Source organism: Balaenoptera acutorostrata, chromosome 9, assembly GCF_949987535.1.
Source record: "Balaenoptera acutorostrata chromosome 9, mBalAcu1.1, whole genome shotgun sequence".
NCBI classification, from domain to species: domain Eukaryota; kingdom Metazoa; phylum Chordata; class Mammalia; order Artiodactyla; family Balaenopteridae; genus Balaenoptera; species Balaenoptera acutorostrata.
This window is the reverse complement of record NC_080072.1, coordinates 25,448,998-25,455,238: the sequence shown is the minus strand read 5'-3', so window position 1 is coordinate 25,455,238 and position 6,241 is coordinate 25,448,998. Positions and strand designations below refer to the sequence as shown.

Below are 6,241 nucleotides of genomic sequence, written 5' to 3'. Positions count from 1 at the left end.
GGCTGTCTCCAAGGTCCCTTCGGGCAACCCGTACAGGCAACAGGCTGCATACACTACCAAGGAGGCTGCTCTTTGCAGTCTCTAGTATCTTAAAACTATTTTTTAGAAAATAGTCTGTTGGAGAAATTACATTTTCTATGCTCTACTGGTTTAAATATTTAAGAATGAAAAGTTTTCTTTCAGTAGGTGTATATGATAACCAACTCCTGGCACCTGCCACCCGGGAGCCATTAGATGAAGCAGCAACTTTTCAGGGCTTCAGTTTCTCATCTGGAAGTATTTACTGTGATTCCTGGTGCACAGTAAGTTCTCACCGAGTAGTGACTACTATGGTCTACGGAGAGAAACGCAGGTGTTGATTGAGATCGCCGACTTTTGAAGTTTACCATACCAAGTAGGATAATGTTGCCCTTCTGCAATGAATAGTCACAATCGCTACCATTTATCTGGCATTTACTAGCTGCCAGGAACTGTCTAGGCATGCTACATGTATTAAATCATTTAACCTTTGCATCATTCCTCTGAGGTAGGTACCATTATTATTATCTAAAATTTACTAATGAGGAAACAGGCATAGAAAGTTCAAGTAACTTACTCAACATCACACAGCGGGTAGAACTGCAGGTAAGATTTGAGCCTAGGAGGATGGCACCAGAGTCCACAAGCTTCCCCATTATGCTATCATTTGGTACCTCTAGGAGGCAGAGTCTAAGTTGAGGAGACATCAATTTTCTTAGGCCTCCCAGGTTGCTGGCAGGATCCTTGAAAGCAAGGACAAGGGTTATAAACCTATTGTCCCCTAAAACACCTAGCATGGACTTAAGCACAAATAAGTGCTACAGCAATTTTTGTTGGCTGATTTTGTATTTGCTTTATTTCCTCTTTGGGTGTCTTTCCCCAGTTTCCTTTATTCAACTCATCCTTTAGCTGTACATGCTGTCCATTTTCCTAGCCGGGAGCCCCAGTTCAGCAGATAGCAGCAGTGAGGTAGCTCCCCTGATAATCCCTCCTTGGCTATGAGCCTCATGGAAGTAATGGATCTTTGTGTGATTTCCAGCACAGAAGGCATCGTGGAGGTTAAACAACAGCAAAGTCAATGGCTGACAGAAGCATCATGAAAATGAGGATAAGAATACTGATTTTTGTCACTATAAGGTTGAATTATGATAATGTTTATGAAACAGCAGACACAATCGCATGACTGTATTTTTAGTCTCCCTTCTTCCTCTAAAGATACTGGAAGCCAACCTAATCAGATTTTCTATGTTTTGGGTTAGCCCAAATGAATCTGAAGAAATAATGGCTGTACAAAGGCATGGATCTGAGAGGCCCAGCTCAGGGAAGCCTTCTCAAAGGAAGAATTCTTCAAGACAGTGTTTTCTTTAGTTGCTTTCCTACCAAACATCAGTCCCCTGGCAGGCGTGAGAGCTTGCTTCCTGAGAGAATTGTTGGGGGTGGCAATTTGAGGAATGGATGTCCCTGACTCCTGTGGCCAGTCCGTGGTGTTGGTTGGCATGTGGCGCGGTGCTGGTGGTGCTGCCACTGACTGGTATTGGACCAGTCCCTGCAGCCATGGCTCCTTTGCTTGGTTAATTCAGGAACCACATTAATAACAGGCTATCATTAGATAATCAATCAGTCAGTCATTGAAGGCTTAATCTTGCTGTAGGTGAGCTGACATTGGACTTGCTGGGTAAACTTATCTGAACCTCAGTTTCCTTGCCTGTCAGCGGGAGTGATCACACATGTAGTTTCATAATGTGTGTTTCCACACGGATATCCATGTCTCCACACTAAACTCCTCACTTCTGCCAGTTGTCATCCAAAGGCATGTCTTTGGTCAAGGGACTGTGGGTGGGGGTGGCCGTGAGGATGGAGGGTGAAGGGTGAGGAGGGATGCTAGGGGAAATTTGTAGCAGATCCATGTAGATCTACTCTTGTTAGTCAACCAAATCTTATTTCTAAGATGCTGTTGATTATAATATACAACATTGATTTAGGTCACTGTGGGGAGAAAACATTATGTTAAATGTGCAGATAGATTATACAGCTTATCCTGATTTCAGAAAAGTTAAAATGTGGACTCGGTAAATATAGCAATTAAAAAATATATAATAGGCCAGTATTTTCAGGAATACAAAAAAGTGAGGCCCAGTTGTAGCCTTCAAGTAATAGACACTCTAGCAGAGAATTCGAGAGGAAACATTTAGAGGGAGTATATAAGTCCAAGCCAAATTTTGAGTTAGGGACTGTAGGACCTGAGGAAGCGGGAGGTCAATAAGGGCTGGAACAGTCAGCAAAAGCTTCTTGTGGGATGTGGCATTTGAGCTGGGCCGTGAAGAATTGGAATGACTTGCTAAAAATGGTTGCTTATCATGTGCCAAGTACAACAACTGTAGGAGTTGGGGCTGTTATTATCCCCATTTTACAGAAGGGGAAACTGAGTCTCAAAGAGCTACAGTAATTTGCCCAAGGTCATACAGCTAGCAAGTAGCAGAGCCAGAGTTCAGTCCTAGGATTGCTTAATTTAAAGCTCAGGACGTGGCCCACGGTGCTCTGTGATGTCTGGGATGACCAGAAGGACAGGCGCTTTCAAACAAGAGGAAACCTGCAGGTGTGTGGAGAGAATGTGTATGTGATAGACCAGGAGCTTGTGGAAGGTTGGCTTGAGTCTAACACATGCCACCATGTGGCGGCCCTGGAGGTCTGAATCGTGCTGTCTGGCGCACCAGCCCCTATGAACAAGGGGATCCTAGTTGACGAGGACTTTAAGTTTGAGGAGGCCTCAGATCTTGTCTGTTCTTCAGGGGCAAATTTGTGCAGGTCAGCAAGGATACTTGGTCAACAACTTTGATTTTTCTCTTACTCTTCACCTATGTATTTTTCCAGGATTGCACTGTTCTTTCTTACGGAGGTTGTTACTGGGTTTTCTTCTTCCACTCATTTTGAACTAACATTGTTTTCTTTGGTTGTTTCCTTGTAATCTTCTACGACCTCCCACAACTTAATTTGCCATTAAAAAGTACAAAGGTCTAAATTACACACTGAATTTTGCTGAGTTTGGTTTGGTTGGAAACTCATTTAGAGAAACAGTCTTGGCTATAAACACAGAATGGTGTAAGAACTCAGGCATTGTGCTTTTTACAAAATTTCAGTCTTTCACTATTATGAACTTCTCTGATTTATCGTTTTATTCCAGAGTTTGTCATCATATCCTAACTGAAATCCAACAATTCCTGGTACTTATGAGCACTTATAAATCTGAGGGGAGAGCCCTCAAATTTGGGAAGCTGCCCAGCATCATCGAAAAGTCCACATCAACACTGACTTGTCTGTGCCTTGAACTTGCAAACCCAGAGAAGTTCCAATGCGGAACTTGCCACTCCACAAGGTGTTTGTCTAGGGTCCACATTTGGGGAAGTTATCACTGAGCTGTTGGAGTTAAAGAGAAAAGAGGCGTCTTCTTTGTTCCTGGACATCACTTGCCCTCATCTCTTTTCATGAAATGATGTTTTAATTGCTCTCAAAGTACAAAAGCAGATCAGTAGGATTCAGTTTCATTCTGAGTCAGCAGTTATCCCTCTGGTTCCAAAGAACCAGTGAGATATGGGACTTGGCTGAACATTTTCTTTTCTTTTTTTTTGATTTTTATTTTATATTGGAGTATAGTTGATTTACAATGTTGTGTTAGTTTCGGTTGTACAGCACATTCAGTTATATATATATATATATATATATATATATATATTTTTTTTTTTTTTTTTTTTTCCAAATTCTTTTCCCCTTTAGGTTATTGCAGAATATTGAGTAGAGTTCCCTGTGCTATACTGTAGGTTCTTGTTGGTTATCTATTTTATACATAGTAGTGTGTATATGTTAATCCCAAACTCCTAATTTATCCCTCCCCCTTCCACCTTTCCCCTTTGGTAACCATAGGTTTATTTTTTAAGTCTGTGAGTCTGTTTCTGTTTTGTAAATAAGCCCATTTGCATCGTGTTTTTAGATTTCACATATAAGCGATATCATCTGATATTTGTCTTTCTCTGTCTGACTTCACTTAGTATGATAATCTCTCGGTCCATCCATGTTGCTGCAAATGACATTATTTCATTCTTCTTTATGGCTGAGTAATATTCCATTGTATATATGTACCACATCTTCTTTATTCATTCCTCTGTCGGTGGACATTTAGGCTGCTTCCATGTCTTGACTATTGTAAATAGTGCGACAATGAACATGGGGGGTGCATGTATCTTTTCAAATTATGGTTTTCTCTGGGTATACGCCCAGTAGTGGGATTGCTGGGTCATATGGAAATTCTATTTTTAGTTTTTTAAGGAATCTCCATACTGTTCTCCATAGTGGCTGTACCAGTTTACATTCCCACCAACAGTGTAGGAGGGTTCCCTTTTCTCCACACCTTCTCCAGCATTTATCGTTTGTGGACTTTTTGATGATGGCCATTCTGACCGGCGTGAGGTGATACCTCATTGTAGTTTTGATTTACATTTCTCTAATAATTAGTGACATTGAACATCTTTTCATGTGCCTCTTGGCCATCTATATGTCTTCTTTGGAGAAATGTCTATTTAGGTCTTCTGCCCCTTTTTTTGATTGGGTTTTTTGGTTTTTTGATATTGAGCTGCATGAGCTGTTTGTATATTTTGGAGATTAATCCCTTGTCGGTTGCATCATTTACAAATATTTTCTCCCATTCTGTGGGTTGTCTTTTCATTTTGTTTATGGTTTCCTTTGCTGTGCAAATTGGCTGAACATTTTCAAGTGATACAATAACTAAACAGACAACTGTGGTATTGTTAAGAGCAAAAGCCAGATGAGAAAGTAGCAAAGGAAAAACAAGTGCAAGAAAGAGTACTGGGTTTTGAATCTGATATATATGGGTTCAAAGCTTAGTGCTATCACTTGGTAGCCAGTGATAATTATCTCCCTAAGACACAGTTTCCTCATTAAAAACTTGGATAAATACACTGTTACTTCATAGAGTTCTGGTGAGGATTAAATGGATAATATAAAACAAGAAGTACTTAGCTCAATGCCTGGCATTTATTAAATACTCAATAAAAGATGGCTATACTACTTACTATATTATTATTATTATCATTGCTGCTGCTGTTGTTGTTATTAAACTTATCCAGCCCTCAATTTCCTAATCAACAAAATGAGAGTAATATTAGCTATTCACTAGATTAATTGAAATAATACAGGTATGTGCATCTGGCACCTAGTAGATATTCATCCATCCATTGGTTCATTTTCAGTCTCTTATCTGGTATCTATCAAAAGGGGATCAACCTTGGGAGTTAGGAGAAGGCCACCATATTTGGCCAACAGTTATTAATTATCTTAAATGGAGCAATACTTTTATAAGATGCTCATTTCCTCATCCACACTTTTTTTTCCTGAGCTCCAGTGTGCCCTTCTGGGAGCAAAGAAGCCCTAGGAGTCCCAACAACTCACTTTATAGAGTGGCCAACAGGTCTGCCATTTGGCCATAGAGATCCCAGCTGGCCCAGTTTAACATATTTCTGCACAAACCCTGTGAGTGGGCTTTGGTAAGTTCACCCCTTCTGCAGTACCCAGAGGAGAATGTGAATGCCACCTGCCTCTATGGGAGGGAAACAGGCACTGAGTCTTTTTGATTTGGGGGTTATATCCACCCCAGGCTGCAGCTGTCACTTTGGGCAAAGTTCAGGTGGCACCTCTGCATTAAGGCAGAAGACAGATTTTGCACAAGGCCTTCTGAGGGAGGAAATAATCAACTGGGGTCAAGTATTCCAGCCAAAGCAAGCGGTGAGTTGCACAACTGGCCAACAGACCATGGCTGTGCCGAGAGAGGCTGTCCAAATACCTAACGCTGCCAGTAGACTGGGGGAAGGGCGGAGATGACCAGGCTGGCTATGTGCCTGGTCCACAGTCTCTGGGAAGTTGCTTAGCCCTCACTGTAGGGGGAACCTAGCCTTGGAGTGTTACCTGACACTCACCTGACCACTGATGTTTAATCAAGTTTAAATCAGAACTGGAGACTTTCTGGAGGATCTTTTCATGAAATGAAAAGGAGTTTCATTTATCCTGACCAGAGGTGAGTGGAGCTGACCTCCGGTCAGGCCAAACAATATTCAGAAGGAGCACTGCTCTTTCAGGATCCCTTGCAACTGACAAACTAGTTTAAGGTGATGGACGTTTAAGACAAGTCAAGACAGATCTGGAGGTAAGATTTGAA

The 6,241-nt window shown here is 41.4% G+C and overlaps 1 pseudogene; it reads right to left on the bottom strand.

The window, feature by feature from the left end:
* Positions 1-99, bottom strand: LOC114237851 (small nucleolar RNA SNORA70; annotated as a pseudogene).
* Positions 100-6,241: the final 6,142 nt, after the last annotated feature.